Here is a 16476-nt window from a genome sequence, read left to right on the forward strand (position 1 = left end):
GCGCTGTGCCTGCCAGCGCCTGGGGCGGTCCCGGTCCGCCACGGTGATCCAGAGGAGCTGTCCCGAAGTTTGGCTGCCAGCGCCTGGATAGGTCCCAGCCCGCGCTGGCTCGAGCGTCTCCTGGCACGTTGTTAAACGTGTCTGTCCTGCTCAGCCAACAGAAAGGATTCCCGCCAGCTGGCTTTGTGCCAGAGCGGGCAAACCGGACCGTCCCATTCCCTGCCCGGAACAGGAGGGCACGGCCGGGGCGGAGGGGAGCAGGGTAACCCTGTCCCGGCAGCGGGGGCTCGGTGTAACCTCACCCGAACACCAATTGTTCTTGTATTCGTATTCCTAACCGTGCCAGCTGGAGCCCAGAGGGGGCTGCAGCAGCTCACCCTCGCTGCCAGACGCTGAGAGCTCAGTGTCACCGCCTCAGCCCACCCGGCTTTCCTCTGGCACTTCCCCGCGGGCGCTCAGTGCCCGGAGCCGCGGGCACGGCGAGGCTGCCCCAGCGGGACTCTGCACCGAGCCGCTGAGCCGGGCTGCAGACACCCCTAAAATCGCCGGGCTGCAGACACCCCTAAAATCGCCGAGCCGCGCTGGCAGCCGCTGCTCCGCTCCGCTGCAGGCGCCCGGGGATGAGCTGCGCTTGGTTCCGCTACTCGCAGCAGGGTTAACTCTGGCGCTGGGCCCACCTCCAGGTCAGCTTAGGTTGCCTTCCTCACCTGTGGTGTTGCGCGCCGCGCGTTTGGCTGAGCTCTTTTTAGTGCTCTGACTTGACAGAAACCTCTTTTTTTTTTTTTTTTTTTTAATTGTTGCGTGAGTTTTCTGCCAGCTTGGCATGCTGGAACAGCTTTTCCGAGCCAGCATGAGTAAGAGGGTGGGACCAGGGACAGCACAAGCAGAGCAGCCAGCGGTTAGATGGGCTCGGGCGATGGTGAAACCGCAGCATCCGGAGCAGCGGGCAGAGGGAAACCTGCCGGCGGCTCCGGCCACAGCGCCCGCCTGTCCCCAGAACGGGCTGGGGCACTGGTCATCGCAGGCGGCACCAAACTTCCTCCTGGGAGGAGTCAGGATTAGCTCCCCGTTCTTCAGCAGGAGTCACATGAAGGCAATTGTTGATTTATTTAAATAAAAGGAGTTGGCAGCCTAATCAGTTTGGAAATTAATTTCCTTGTTAATTTGGGGGTTTTGACTTGCTCATGAATATTCACAAATGCTCATCTTGTTGTGGTTGTTTTTTTTTTTTTCCTCTCCTCTATGTAATTTATTTTTGTGATTGTCAGATCACCTCTGAAGGTGACATTTCTCTCCTCGTTCTGCAACGCAGCAAATGTATTCAATCTTATGCCTTGGAAGAGTAGCTCCAGCCTGGCACTGACATCTCTCTTACTTCTCTCTTCTTCCTCAAAGTATCCTTTATAGCCACCTTCCTCCCTTCATGCTGCCTAGGAAGAAACAGGAGTGAGTCTCCTCGAAGAGGGCTGGCCTGGCAAGGGAAATTGTCACTTGAGGATTGGGACAAAGTGGTTAATTTTTCTTAGGGTGCCTGGAGTTTTCTGCTCCCCCTCCCACCCTGCACTGCCGAGCACCCTTCAGCAGCACGTGAGGCAGCGTGACTAACATCTGCCACAGACCTTGATTTGTCTTATCTCCTTTCCTTCGGAGGCGGCAAAGTCAGAGAAACACGGGTGTGTGTCTCTGGAGAGTACAGCTGATCTCTTTACCTTCTTTCCCAGCTCTCTGTTCCCTTCCTTGACTTATGCTGGGAGCTCTTGCTCCTTTCCACACCAGGGAAGAGCACCCTGTTTGCCACTGTGGGTTTCTCCTGGAGAGACATGCCTGTGTCCCACATGTTTAGGGCTTCTAGGATTTCGTAATACTGACAGGCTGGGCTCAGCTAAACAGTGTGGTGAATAAAAACCTGTGTAAAACCACTGGTGTGGGGGGCAGGAGGTGCAGCATGGGGTGAAGAAGTGCCCTCCTCACGCTGTGCTCATGCACAGAGACAGGCTTGGCTGAGAGCTGGTAACGTGATGTGTGTAGTGGAGATGCCCAGGCCAGTCTCCAGACAAGCTCATTTCTTTGGAAAGGCCAGCTTTGGTACAGCCTCCATCTATCCAACTTGCTTGGAGCTGTGTGAGGAGGGGTGGCCAGGCTGCACCAGCCGTGGGGTTCACCCGGCAGCACTGCCAGCCCAGGCTGGGAGCTGGGGAGTGGGTGACAGAGATGTTCACAGCTCTGCAGCAAGGAAATAAGCCAGCAGCAATGCCAAGTGACTGCAGGAGGTAACAGAGCCCTGGAGCAGGTGGTAGGGGGAGGTTAGCGGGGCCTCCCTCCTGGGAACAGAATCATGTGAATAACACAGCCAGGTTCCCACCTCCTGCTGAGGGCACCAGCTCCTGACAAGCTCAGAAAAGAAAATGTGTGGAGAAAGCCAGCCGGTTACCACGACAATTGCTCTCTCACAACCTTATAACAACTTCTGCTGTGCAGCTTTGGCCCGGGAGAGTGGCAAACATACACCTCCACGCTGGCTGCCTGTTCCATCCCCCATCCTTGTTGCCTCCTCCACAATCACATCTGACTGTCACGTTCCCACCTCAGCGCTTTCCTTCTTTATCTACTCTCCTGATTTCTCCAGTTCTCTCTTTTTTCACCACCCCAACACAAAGCACACACCCCTGGCCCTTCAGTTGTGATTACAGACCATCCTCCCGTGGTGCCACTGTGCTCTCTTGTGCTTGAACACCTTTTGTTTGCTGCCTGTGTGTACACTGCACTGCTCATGGTGGCTGTCCCAGTAACATAGGTGGTATTTATTCTATGTCACAGGATCCTGCCTGGCTGGCTCCTAGGGCTGCTAAACCTGGCCTAAGGAGGCCTGATGGCCTCATTAAGCTGGCTCAAGTGGTACCTGAATTTGTTGGGGGTACTGACCAGTAGGCAGAGATGGACAGATAGACTTGGAAGCTGTGATGATATAGTGACACACATTTTAAGGGTGCTGGCTGTTCATTCTCACCCAAATTTATAGCTGCTTGTAGGACAATATTTGGTTTATTCTGCAGCTGGTATTTTAATCTTGAGAGTACATTTCTCAGTAAGGCGTGTTGTCCTCACTCTTTTCAGGGAACTGACATCTCTTTGGCAATCGGCTGATTAAATCCCCTGGCAGCACACAGCAAAGAGCATTTCAGCACGTCATTCTTGGTTGTTTTTTTTTTTTGTTTGTTTGTTTTTTTTTGTTGGGTTTTTTTTGGGGTTTTTTGGGGTTTTTTTCTCCTGCTGCATGGAAATAGATTGCATTTTCCCCTGCTTGGTAACTTTTCTGCTTAGTGTTGTTTAAGCTTTTAGAAATACACGGTAATGGAGAGTTACAGATGCGTGTTATCCTGCACATGCTTGGTCGCCTGAATCATTTCATTATAGTGGCATCTTGCTCTGTTAAGAGCAAGGAGCAGAAACCACACACCTGGGATACACTCTGGAATTGGAAGCACATGCAGCAACAATGCAATCCTTTTTCAGTGAAAGAAGTAAGTTTCTCTGAAACTGGGAGAAACTGGGAGGACTGGGAACTTGGAGGTGGGTCCCTGTAACAAACTGTGACTGGGTCAGCCTTGGCTCCAGGCTGAATTCATTTCACCACTGTAGTGTAGTCAGGGCAGTTAGTTACTGAAACTTCTGGCCAATGTGCCATGAATACAAATCCCATTATTTTGAAGGAGGAAAAAGTATCACTAATTGGATGTGTCAGGACAGCAAGAGTGGCTGAGGACCTTCAGCACAGGGCAAAAATCACAGTTACATCAGAAGTGCCTGAGAGGATCTCTCCTGAGTGGGCATGGCCAAAGCACAGCACATGGGCAGAGGCAAAGCCTGCTCTAGTAGGGCAATAAGTTCTCTGTGGCAATAACCACTGTATTTCATTAGATCCCCACAAAAATTATCAAGAAGCATTTTCAACATGATTCAGCAGTGAGCCCTTCAAGTAATGAAGGCCCCCTAGGCTGCATTAGCAAGGATGTAGTCAGCAGATCAAGGGAAATTATTATTCCCATCCACCTGAATGGTGTGAGGCCCCACCTGGGAGATTACACCCAAGCTGCAGCATAGCCAGAAAAAGGCCCCCACGGTGGAGGGTAGAGCACAGAGCTGGGTAGAGCTGGGGAGCTGGGTTTGTTAAACAGGGAAGACCGGGGAGGGGGGTGTCTAGTTGCTGTCTGCTCCTACCTAAAGGAAAGCTGTAGAGAAGAGGAAGCCAGACTCTGAGAAGGCACCAAACAAGGGTCAAGAAACAAGGGACAAATGTTGAAACAAAGAAATTCTCAATGTGTGTAAGAAAAAAAATTCTTCCCCTTGAGAACAGTTTAGTAGGGGAAAATGTGCCTTAAAAATTTGGGATATCTCCATCCTCGGAGATGTTCAGAAGTTGTGTGAGCAAGGCCCTAAGCAAGCTGGTCTAGCTTTGGACTTACCCTGCTATAATTTGGCTAGAGACTTCTAGAAATCCCTTCCCACCTGACTTTCTGTGTGGGTCGGTGTTTTTGTGCTGCTCATCTGCCATGAGCCAATGTTCAGTATCTTCACAACGCTGGGAGCCAGAAGGGCAGCATGCTTGTTTGGCCCCGTGGAAATACATCTGTGCTGACAGCAGCATTAGCATCTGTAAAGCCTTTCTGCACCAATGTCTCTTCTCCAGCTGGCTTGCCACCCTCTGTAGCACAACTTGTCCCATTTTATACTACAGATGAATCTCCTAACAGCAAGATCTGGTTGGTTTGGGGGTGACTCCTTAAGCTGACACCCATGTTTTTTTTAACAGCAGCAATCACTGAAATGTCATTTCAAACTATATTGCAGCATGTAAGAGTTCCCTCCCTACACAAAATCCTCACCCCTTCAGAAGCAGAGAGACTTTAATAACTCCTTTAAATTCTTGGCTTAGGTGTCTGCATGTTTCTTTGCAGTCGGAGAATCTGTGATGAGTTTCAGGGGATTTTTGTTCTCTTTCAGAAGCTGGTCACTTCTCAGCCCCCCCATTTTTGAGAAACTTGCCCCTGTGATAGCCTAAACTGTGGCTTTTGGCTCACCAGGAGAGCAGAGGGGTGGGTGCTCGGGTGATGCATTCCTCACACCACCTTCAGTGCTCACCACAGTGCTGCTAAAACACCTCTGGGTCTTTACAGCTGCCTTGTGTCATTTCTCAATAAGAAGGATGATGCTGAAAAAGGTGGGAGAAGAGGATAGAAGAAAGGGTGGAGAACAGTAACTTGATGTATTAAGGCAAAAGCAAACCTTGAGAAGCTCTGTAAAAGCAAGACTGGAGCTCACCACCTTACCTTGATATTTGTGGGTTTTTCTTTTTTCAAAGCCATCTAGGGAAGCAGCAGTTTTGAGAGCAAAGATTTGCAGCATATCCATCAACTTCAGAGTAAGCATGTCAGGGCTGTGAAGAAGGAGCTATATTTCAGGAAGAGAGAAAACAAAGTACTCTGGGCAGCTGCAAGCCCATTAGTCTAGTCTCAACAGAGTATAAGGTTAAGAACAAATTACAGAAGGAAAACAGAATTAAAGCTACAGCAGTAAGTGGAAAATGGAATCAAATACAAAATGGGTTTATCAACAAAAGCACTGTGTGCCCTTAACTTGATCCTTTTCTTTACGTCCCTTCCCTTACCTGGGTGAAAAAAGAAATTGGTAAATCTAATCTAGTTGGATTTCAGTAGGGCATTTGTTGCAGTAAGGGCTGGAAGGCAGCTAGATAAGCTGAAGTGAAAGGAATTAGTAGGAGAATTTTAGGTGAGTAAAATGCTGGGGAGTGGCAGATGATGTGTGGAGTCAAAAGGGAACTGCCACTATGGAGGAATGTCACTGGCCTTGGGAATAATTCTGCTTGCAGTAATGGCTCTAACTCAGCAAAAAGCAGCATGAAAAGGAAGTTTGCTGATTAAATGCATTTAGGAGAATTACTCACAGTCTGAAGCAGAGAAGTGCGAGGTCCTGTTCTTTGCTCCTGCTAACAGGAATGTCTTTTACACACAGAGATTTGCTGGTTAGAAATGACAGAAGAAGAGACAGATCTGGGCGCATTCATCATTCACGAGATGATTATGAAGCCCCGATGTGACGTGATCACAAAGACAACAGCCTTAAAGAGATCATTACGTTAATCTTATTTAGGATGCTATGTACAATTTGTCACTCACATTCAGAGGTGGGCTTGGGGCTGGCAGCAGTGGGGGGGAGCTGGAATAACAGAGTCTGTCTCCGTGCCTACTCTTGCTCTCCATATGAGCGGACATGGAGCCTTCCTGAGCTTAGAAAAAGGCTGGAATGGATTAACTTCTCTCTAAAAACCCATTTTATACACATGGATGTGCACAGCCATTACAGAAGGGAAGGAGCTCAGCCACAATTTAGTTGGGCAGTCCTTTTCTCTTCTGAGTTTGGCTCTTTTTAAGGCTGCACAGATTTACCTCTCCCTGCAATTTGCTGTGCTTCCTTGGCAGGCAGAGCAGGTTAGCACGACAAGCACAGCATTATAAGAAAAGATGTGCTGAACACAGGTCCACAAGCCCACATTTTTTCTGCTCCATCCCCCAAAGAGTTTTTCCTTCAAGGGTAAGAGATCAGTCTAAAGTCTTGTGATCTTTATGCAGGTAACTTCTTGGTGTTTCTTCCAGACAATGCCTGCTCTCACAAGCTCTCTCAGAAAGGAAGTTTAAAACCAGCATCTCAGAAGAGGCTGAGTTCTTTGGAGAAATACACAAAAGCCAGTCTGAACTAAATGTGCCACATGCCTCTGCAGTGGAACTGAAAGGGTTCATCGTGCTCGTTTTCATGTTGGAGAAAGAGTGGTAGGTCTTGAACCTGGTTTACACCTGGATGGGATTAGTGCTGATCTAACACTTGACTGAGGGTGGGGGGATTGCAGTAAGTATAGCTTGCTGCAGCTTGCTTCTGACAATGATTTCTGAGGTTTATTTAATTTAATTGGGGGAAATGAAATTGGGACCAGACCTCGGGCGATCATGTAATTCAGCCTCCTGACCTGACGACAAGATTAAGTAAGCACAACTCATTCCTGACAGATATTTGTTGAACCTGTTCTCAACAGCCTACAGTGACAAGGCTCCCTGGCCAATCTAGTCCAGCATTTTATTGCTCTATAGTTAAAAAGCTTTTTCTACCACACAGCTTAAGCTCTCAGTGATGAAAATGAATCTACTGATTTCCACAGCCCCGCTGAAAAGTGTCTTTCCACCCTGACAGTGCAATCTCCCCAGAGCAGCTGTATATACTTTTTGGCAATTGTGTGCATCTTCTGGAAATTCCAACTGTGTTTTTTTCCTCACTGTTTGTGCCTTTCACTCTATCAAAAGCTTCAGAGTCAAGATGTATCACATCTACTACGCCCCCCCAGTCCGCCAGTGCAGTTACCCTGTCAGACAGCGAGATTAGATGGGCTTAATGTGATCTTCCTGATGAATTGGAGTCGGAGGGTTTTTTCAGGTTTGAAATGCCCATCGGAGGGGAAGCTAATTCATACGTGCAGCTGCTGCCTGACAGGGATGAGAAAGAGACTGGGGGAGAGGGGCCTGGGGCTGTGGCCAGCTGAAGAGGAAGGAGGCAAATCCAGCCAGGATAAAATGCAGTGCTGGACAAGTAGTCTGCTGTTGGGTTTCTAGGGATGGCAGAGTCTGCCAGGAGCCCTGTGGGTAAGCACAGCAAAGTGTGGAAGGACGGCCTGCTACAAGTGTTTTCACAGTGTGTAACATCAGAGATGCACCAAGCCTGTGCACCGTGAACCCCTCTGGAATTCATTACAGACTGAAACATGCTGAGAGGTTTTCAGAGTTAACAGGCTTGGGGCTGCACCACTCTGGGTGGCTTTTCAGATTTCAGCAGCACTTGCGCCTTTATTGTCTCCCAGAGTTTTCATAGCATCTGGAGCAGATCCCTCTGGGCAAGGCTCCCAAGTTTCAGGTAAACATCATGTTCAGGGAAGTACTTTTTTAGATGTGTTTACAACATCAGCAGGGAGAACTCACTAGCTGCCTTGCTCTCACTGTACTGCAAACAGCTTATCTCCCAGGGTTACTTCATCGTCCCCCTTGTGCAGTAGTTCTCAAAGAGCGAAGCTCAGCAGCAGTAGTGTTAGCTAGTCACAGCACATCTTGCAGTCTTGCCACCGTTTCTCCCCCATATCACATACCTGGACACTCCTTTTTCCCCAGCAGGCAAGGCACACAGCCATATGGCAGGAGGGAACAGCTCCTGATGAGAAGCAGAGCTAGTTGCAGAGAGTTTCCCTGTCCATCATGTCCTTTTCTCCCATACCAACTTCATCCTTCCTTCATTCCACCTCTTCCTGGGTCCTTGTTGGAGGCTAAGCCTGCCATCTGCTGAGGCCGTGACGTGTCTGTGCCAGCATACTCAGCCATGGGACACTGGGCAGACTGAGGACCTGCACTCACCTGTCCTGTCACACAGCTGCTGCAGTCTTAGCCCAATTCAGCTATTGCTGCCCGAGACAAAGCTCAGGCAGGGCTTGGGGTGGCACTCATCAGAGACCATTCCCAGGAAGTGGTTTCACAGAATCACGGAGCGGCTGAGGTTGGAAGGGAGGGTCTGGAGGTCGTCTGGTCTGTCCTGCCCCTGCTGAGGAATCACCTCAGGGCCTCCATCAGCCAGGAGTCAGTGCTGGTACTGGCCTCCCACTGGACACTGTGCCACTGCTCACCCTCTGTGCCCAGCCATTCAGCCAGGTTTCAGCCCCTCACTGCTTGCTCATCCAGCCCATACATCAGCAACTTGTCTGTGAGCATTTTGTAGGAGACGGTGTCAAAGGCCCTGTTGAAGGTGAGGCATTTTATCATAGAAGGTTATCAAGTTGATCAAGCAGGACTTCCCCTGGGTGAATCCATGCTGACTATTCCTGATGATTTTCTTGTCACCCACATGCCTGGAAATTATTTCCGGGATTACCTGTTCCATCATCTTCTCAGGAATCAAGGTGAAGCTGACTGACTCTGGATCCTCCTTCTTGCCCTTCTTGAGGACAGGAGAGATGTTTGCTTTCCCCAGGTGTTCAGATACTTCTCCCAGGTGCTATGACCAATCAAGAGTTTTCGAGAGTGGCCTTGCAATGACTTCTGCTGGCTCACTCAGCACTACTGGGTGTATCCCATCAGGATTTGATGCATTTCTTCTGTTTCAGAGGCAAGCAGATCCAACTGCCTGTATCCATAAGCGTGTTCTGCCTGTTTGACAGAGCACGGATCCTTTCTCATTTTGCACTCTCCATCCTTATGTTCCTCACACTCCACAGTGCTGTCTGCTTTCTGGGTAGTTTTCCACTATTCAAGCTGAGTGCATATGAGTTGGGAACTTGTTCCTGGGCCCTCTTACTAGACCCAAAAGTTCCTGGGTTATTTATTGATTCTCCACATGGAAGCTTCTCTAGACAGGGCTTTAGGGAGTCCAGCCGTGGCCAGGTGTTCTGCCTGGAGGAAAGTGGCACATGTTTCCTGCCCAGTGCCTCACTGGAAGCAGCAAGTCCTTGGATCGGGGCAGGTGAGTCCAGAGATGCACCAAGTAGCATTCTGCAGGTTCACGTGCTTCCTTCCCACTCAGCTGGTTGAGCTCCTCCTCCCAGACAGGCTGGCATAATGATCTCCACTACACATCCTCAGGGCAGTTTGCAGTCTCACCTAGATACTCAAGAGTTCCTAGAAAATCTTTTGCATCATTGCCGGGCCTCATTTTAGCAAGGATGCTTATGTTTTCCAGGAACTCTCTCAGCATCATGGTCACCTGGGGCTTCGTTTCCTCCAGCCTTGCAGGCAGAGCGAGCATCTGTCACAGAAGCCTTGGCTCTGTCTGAGGAGCAGCTGCCACCTAAGAAATCACTCTTTGCTTGCTCCCCATCTCCTTTTTCTGGAGTGGAGCCCTCCAGGCCTGCCAGCTGACAGACCTTTGCTTCCCCCAGATCAGCTCCCATCATCTGCATATCCTTGCTGTGGCAAGTATGGCCAGCTGCCCTTTTGGGTCAGCAAGAAGGCAGGTACTGCACACAGTACACGTACAAAAAACTTCAGAAAGCAGAAAATAAATCTGAGAAATGCTACTTGCTCCCTCAAAACTTCTGGAGATAGGAGCCCAGCACAAAGCCTGGCTGGACAGAAGGATTCTGAGCAGCCTGTCTAGGGCAGGATTTGTGGCTGTCCTTGATACTGAGCTTCCTGTAAGTCACTCTTTAGAAAATATGTACCCAGCAGCAAACACTGTAAGAAAACTTGTTTTAAACAAATTTAAATTAGCAGTTTCTAAAGCACTAATGTTTTAATGCAGTGAGAAAGGTGAGCTGGAAATGGCAGCAGCATGGGTAACAGGGCAGTGGTGCACAGAGGGAGCCCCCCCTGGCCATTCTTTGCTTCTGTGCTTGAAACTTATGCAATCACCATGTATTAAAATTTCCAAAATTTTCAGCCCTGGCTCTTGTGCACTGTTACATCTCCATAGCCACGCTGGCAATTCTGGTCTGAATTCCCTTAATATGGAGCCTGGGATGGGGCTGAAGCTCATGGCAGCCTCATAGCATCCTTCACCTTAGACACAGCAGCCTCTGTGGTAGAAACAGCATAATTTCAACTGCACAAATGGGCAAACAGCCTGATGCTGCCAAAAATCGCAGGAGTCTTCCCCAGCTGTGGTTGTGCCAAACCTGCTGGGCCACCTAAACTTGCTGCTGGAGATGGCTTTCCCCCTCCCCAGTGACTCTGCAGTGCAGTGGGTCAGGTGAGCACTGGTGAGCTCATCCCAAAGCACTGATGCCACACAGCTGCGTTTTTATGAGCTGACACTTGCCAGAAAGTTGCTGCCTTCGGTGCTGTTGCAGAGTGGAGTGCCTGGTGAAATCTTTACCCCAGGACATCCTAATCACATGTAATCTCCTTCTGTCCTTGAAAGTGGTGCACTGAAAGAACCCGGTATCCCATGGGCAGAAACACTTTGCCTTTCATCCCAGAGCTGGCAGCTAAAATCCCCACCCCATCTGCCCCCAAGGGCCTGGCTCTCCCCTCCCTGCTCACCCCCTCTGGTCCCGGGTGACGCTCCCAGTGATCATCACAGAACACTTTCTACTTGGCGCAGTGAATGCAGACAGAGAGCTGACAGTCCCTCTGGCAGCTGCCAGCTCAGAAGGTGCACAAGTAAGGTTGCCTGGGCATGTTCTTTAGCTCTAAATGTCCTGTTTTTCCACAAGTTTGCGTTTTGATGAACATAATGTTCTGGGGATGAATGAGCTATCACCAAGCAACATTAACTCTGTGTTAACAAAGAGTTTTGACATTGAATTTAAGCCCGAGGACAGTGCTGGCACAAGAATGAGTTATCACAGGCTGGGCCATGGGTACACTGAGGATGGAAATTAGAAGGAGCTTCCCACCTGCCTGTGCAAAGATCTGGAACAGCCTTTCAACAGCAGCAGTGAGGCCAGGAGGCAACTTGGTGTGGGACTGGAAGTCTCTGAGCAAGAGGATGCGATGGGGCTGCCAGCCCAGGCCAGGAGATCTCTGCCAATCCTCTCTTCTTACGCAAGTGCAGGACATTTTCATAACAACTCTGCCCTCAGAGCAGCTCAAGCCAAGCTGGGTGCCTGGGGCTCGCCTGGAAGTGGGGCTGTGGGATGGTGTCCTGGGGATACTGCAGAGTGCTGTAGGGCTGTAATTACCCAGGGAGTGAGGATGTGAATCCTCCTGCCTCCAGCGTGCAGAGAGCTAAGCACAGAAATCAGAGGGGACAGTATGTGACAGGCAGGCCCAAAACCAATTGCTTCAGGTGATAGCTGGGTGTCTTGCAGATCTGAGGGGATTTCTGATGAGCCAAAGAGGGCTCCTCCACACTGCAGCCCAGGGGAGAGTGAGCTGGGCACTCAGGGCCTTTGAGGCCATCTCCCTGACTGGCTTAGTGCCCAGCCAGGGTACTGATTACCGGCCAGGGTCCATCCATCTCCACTTTCCCAGAGTATGCAGTCAGTTGAATGAGACCACCTTGGCACAGGATGGCAAAAGGGGATGAGAGAAGGGGATGCCTCTGTCAAGGGGAAAGATGCCAGCAGCTCTCCCAGGACAGCCACAGGCTGGGTGCTACAGTGAACCAGCTGTGCCTGCCTGGGAGCACCGCCTGCCTCTCTCCTCTCTGCTGCCAGCCCTGGACACCAGCAGCCCTGGGATGTGGCTCACAGCTCCAGCCACCCCTGCCTCCCAGCACCCACTGCACTCACCTGCCCACCACAGAAATCCTTGCATGAAACACCTCACTGACCGATGACAGTGGGTTATATGAGCCGGGGATAAAACGGGAGTTATGGGAAACTCAGTGCTTGACTGTCTCTTTTCTGTTCTTTAACAGATGATTAAGGCCTTGCCAGAGTGAGGTCTACATCATTCCTCAGCGATGAAGGTTAGGGGTTTCAAGCCTAGCCGCTGACTCATAACCAAGAAGAGGAGAAAAGGGAAAATTAGCATGAAGAATGTTGCTGAAATGGCTTGAATGTTGTTCAGAGATTAGCGTAGAAAATATATTGCTGCCTGTGTTATGGCTGCTGTGTTTAGTAGATGTTCTTAATGGAATCTGATCTTTTTAAAAACATGGAACACCTGTGTGTAGAGCATTCGCCTTATACCTGCAGATCCACTGCCAGAATGGGCAGATTGTTAACAAGCTTCTCCAGAATGCGTCTTTAATTTCTGGTGTTGTAACACCAGTGCTTTCTTCTACGCCTACATGCCTTTGGATACCTTGGTGAGCTGTTGAACCACTGGATGGAATGTTCTTGTCCAGAGTCTAGCCTGGCTCTGCGGGGATTAAAATTTGCTCCCCATGAGTGCATGTCTGCACACCCTTCTGGGACATGAGTTTGGTGCTCCAGCTTCCCCATTAAATACTCAGTTTTTGGCTGCACTAACTGGCAAACTCAGCAGAGGCCTGGAACATGACCTTCATCTAAGCTGTGTCACCTCCAGTGCACGTTGCTTCTGGATCAAGGCTGAGACAGGCGGGGGAGGCTTAGGCTGCTGCTCCTGAGATAACTGGAAGGATCAGGGGAGCTGGGTGGGTGCTCAGTCTAAACAATGGCTTCAGAGTCAGGGCTGTGATCATACTCAAATTAATTTCAAATATGCACGGTAACACAAGAAGAAATTTGCATAAGACGTCACATGGAGTTGCATACAATTTCGCATATTTAAACGAACTACAATAAAGCACAGATCGGGCGGGTGTGTGAAATCATTTGTGCAGTGAACCGTGCACAGAAATGACGTACAATTATCACCAAAGAAAAAAACAAATGGCAGCAACCACCCAGGATGTGAAGGGAGCTCAGAAGTTGTGAAACACCAGCTTCTTCCTTCATCCACCATCATGATAGATGCTTGGAGTGAGGTTATCATGCACTTCTTTTCCAGCAGGCCTTCCTGGTGCAGAGGATGCTGCTGGCTGTTTCATACCACTACTCACTCCTTCCTTCACATTTGCATCCTTGGCTTCAGCTTTGCTAAGCACTTTCTTCAGCCATCATTCTTTCTGGGCTTTCTAGTGATAGATTTCCAGGTCTGAGGGACTTCCCGCTCACCAGACACTGCCTGGTACCTGCTCCAGGTGGTACTGTCTTTGCCCTTTAGTGGTAAATGCCAGAGGCCAAAAGACTGGCTCTGGAGCACAAGGGCAGACTCTGACAGGCTCATTTTTGGTGGTCTCAGTGTTGTGTGTGTTCAGAGCGTGATCCCTATGGCTTAGTTGTTGTCATCGCTGTAGGTTACATGAGGTAGACTCCATCTCAGCTCCTGGAAAATGATGGCCAGACAACTAGCATAGATAAGGAAGCAAGAAAAGAGAACAGCATCCTTTAACTGGCAATGTATCATCCTTTGGAGCAAACATCAGAGGGCTGAGACATTTAAACCTGAAAAAGGGACTTTCAGCCCCTGACCCACATTTTGTGACAGTCCTGCATCTCTCCCATATGGGTTGAGTCAGCACTGTAGCAGTGAGGCTGAGCTCTGAGGGCTGACCCATGAGCATGTGCTTTCCCTTCCTTCCCCAGGAGGCAGGAGAGGATTCAACTGCTGCTCCTGAAACAGCTGGAAGGATCAGTAGAGCTGGATAAACGCTCAGGCTAAACTGGGGCTTCAGTGTTGGCAGCTGTGAGCTCCCAGAGTCCTGCTTCACCCACCTTGTCTTCATTTACCCAGCACTTTCAATGCCCCCTAGCTCTGAATTCCTATTCTGATCCCTGCCTTTGATTCTACTGCTCCTTCCAGACCCATCATTTAATCCTAGCCACAATTTCTGGTTCTGCCCACTCTCTGCTCACCCTGCCTTTTCCTGTCCTCCTTCATATTCCTGCTCCCTCATACCTCTCTTTAGGCCTTTGCTTGACAGCCTCAGCTTCCTATATTTTAGTTAGGCAATTTGTTTCTCTCTGCAGGACTGCCTGAGTGTGAACAAAACTGTCACGAAAACCCTGGAAGAGGCAGTGTTATGCTCAGTCACCCTTTTGTCCCAGCCCTCCTCTAACTTGCAGATACTAGGGGAAAATCTGTCTCTTCCCATTGTCCTGCACTCAGAATTACTGCACTGCATAGGGAACTACAAGTAAGCTGGTCAATGTGAGTAGATACAAGAAACCCACATTTATCCAGGACAATATTTTTGGCCTTCTGTTTTGTCATGGAGGTCCTGATGCTGGATATAAGAGAAATCTCATTATAAGGGAACCTCTTAGGGCTCCTGCTGTGTATCCAGCCAACGCAGGGTACACAGAGCATTGGATCTCATTTGTGTGATGTTTGTGTGATTTGTGTAATCACAGAAGAAAAGAATTGCCAAAGCAGAAAAAAAGGCATGGGAGAGAAACCAATTTGGGCTTAGATAACTCATCCTGGCATTGCCAAATGTGTCTGAATAAGACCAGCACAAACCTCCACTGTAGGTGTATTTAACCACTGCATTCACATTTTGGTTAATGAGCTCCTTCAGGCAAAACTGTGTCATAACCTGGCTAGATTGACTCCCCTGACACTAGCAGAGGACACCCACCACTGACTGCTCCTTGGTTTGGGAAGAGCTCAGAAAGCTTCTGCAATCTGTGTCACTTTACCAAGGCTTAGAGAGCACCTGAGACAATCAGAATTCCTGTGATTCTGGTGCATCCTTTCATAGGCAAACTAACAAGGAAACCAACCTAGCTAGGCCAGGCTGTAATTCAGATTTGACCAGTGCATGCTGTAGGCATCACACCATGTTCCTCTGACAGAAAACAAGTCACCCCAGGCTTGTTTACTTGCTTGTTTGTTGAACCCTTGTGGTATGTCCAGCTGTCGACAAAGTCTGAGCTTCAAACTAGACTGGCTGCCCTGGAGCATCTGCTCTCCTGCCACTGGAGCCACTAACTAGAGCCACAGAGAGTCAGGGCAGGGCCCTGGAGCAGGAACTGGCATTTGCTTCCCTGCCAAATCCCTTGTGAGGATTGATCTGAGGCTGAAGATGGTTTTGCTTGCATTCTGGTCACTCCCAGAGAAAGCTGGGCTTTGGATCAATGTGGAATGCGTCACTGAATGGCCTATTATTCACTGAGTGCAATGTGCACTCGGAGACACAGCAGCCCTCAATAAAGATTCAATTCTGCCTCTAAGGATCAAAGCAGGAGTGAACCGAGGGAACTACTCAACTCTTTTACATGATGCTGAAATGAGAGGTTGTTTGTTTCAGGGCGACTCTTTATGGCAGTTTGAAGTTGTGCATTTCTCCTAATTAAATGGCCATCCACACAGCCAGGTCCCTTTAGTAGAGTGCAGAGCTACCTGTGATTGAAGCTCTCCATTTCCCCTGCACAGAGGCTCACACTTGAGTTAGCACAGCTTGTCCACGCTGCCATGCCTGCTCCACACCCTCCTGGAGGATCACAGGGATGCCCACAGCTCCACAGGTGTTTTCCCACCCCTCCCCTCATGCCCACACAGTGTCAGGAAGGCTCTTTCACAAGGTGCTCTGCAAAGGAATGCTAAGGAATGGCACCCAGCAGCACAGGCCTGCAGAGGAGGGCAGAGCCAGAGCACATGGGGTCCTAACTTCCAGCCACCACTCTGGAGAAGGTCCTTGAGCAGGTGAGGTAAGCAAGTGTTGTTGGTTGCTGCCACATCCCTGCAATACAGACCCTTCCAGCTGATTTTTTTTCCCCCATAATGGGATAATTTATAGCAGGTTACAGAAGGCATTCAGCTGGAGGGAATCCCAGATTTTGGAGATAGTTTCAAAATGTTTTTCTGAACTGCTCTCTTTCCCAGGAAATCACAGCAGTCAGCAGCACCTCATGCTTGGTTTTTGGCCACTTATTAGGGTGATTTTTATGTGTCTTGAAGTCATTGTATAGGTTTTGTACGTTGTTCTTTGATTTGAATTATTGCATTAATTCCTCCCATC

General features: G+C 49.4%; 1 long non-coding RNA gene across 2 annotated transcripts; it reads right to left on the bottom strand.

Moving 5' to 3' along the window:
- Positions 1-1236: 1236 nt before the first annotated feature.
- LOC115494245 (uncharacterized) lies at positions 1237-6151 on the bottom strand. 2 transcript variants are annotated; one of them, XR_012054648.1, is made up of 3 exons: positions 5963-6151; positions 5328-5434; positions 1237-1471 (listed from the first exon to the last, which is right to left on the bottom strand). It is a non-coding gene; the product is annotated as an uncharacterized lncRNA (long non-coding RNA). The 2 variants fall into 2 exon arrangements; XR_003959164.4 differs by having other exon boundaries at positions 1237-1430; positions 5963-6147.
- Between the last annotated feature and the right edge of the window lie 10325 nt (positions 6152-16476).

The sequence above is a fragment of the Taeniopygia guttata genome, chromosome 1 (genome assembly GCF_048771995.1).
Source record: "Taeniopygia guttata chromosome 1, bTaeGut7.mat, whole genome shotgun sequence".
Taxonomy (NCBI): domain Eukaryota; kingdom Metazoa; phylum Chordata; class Aves; order Passeriformes; family Estrildidae; genus Taeniopygia; species Taeniopygia guttata.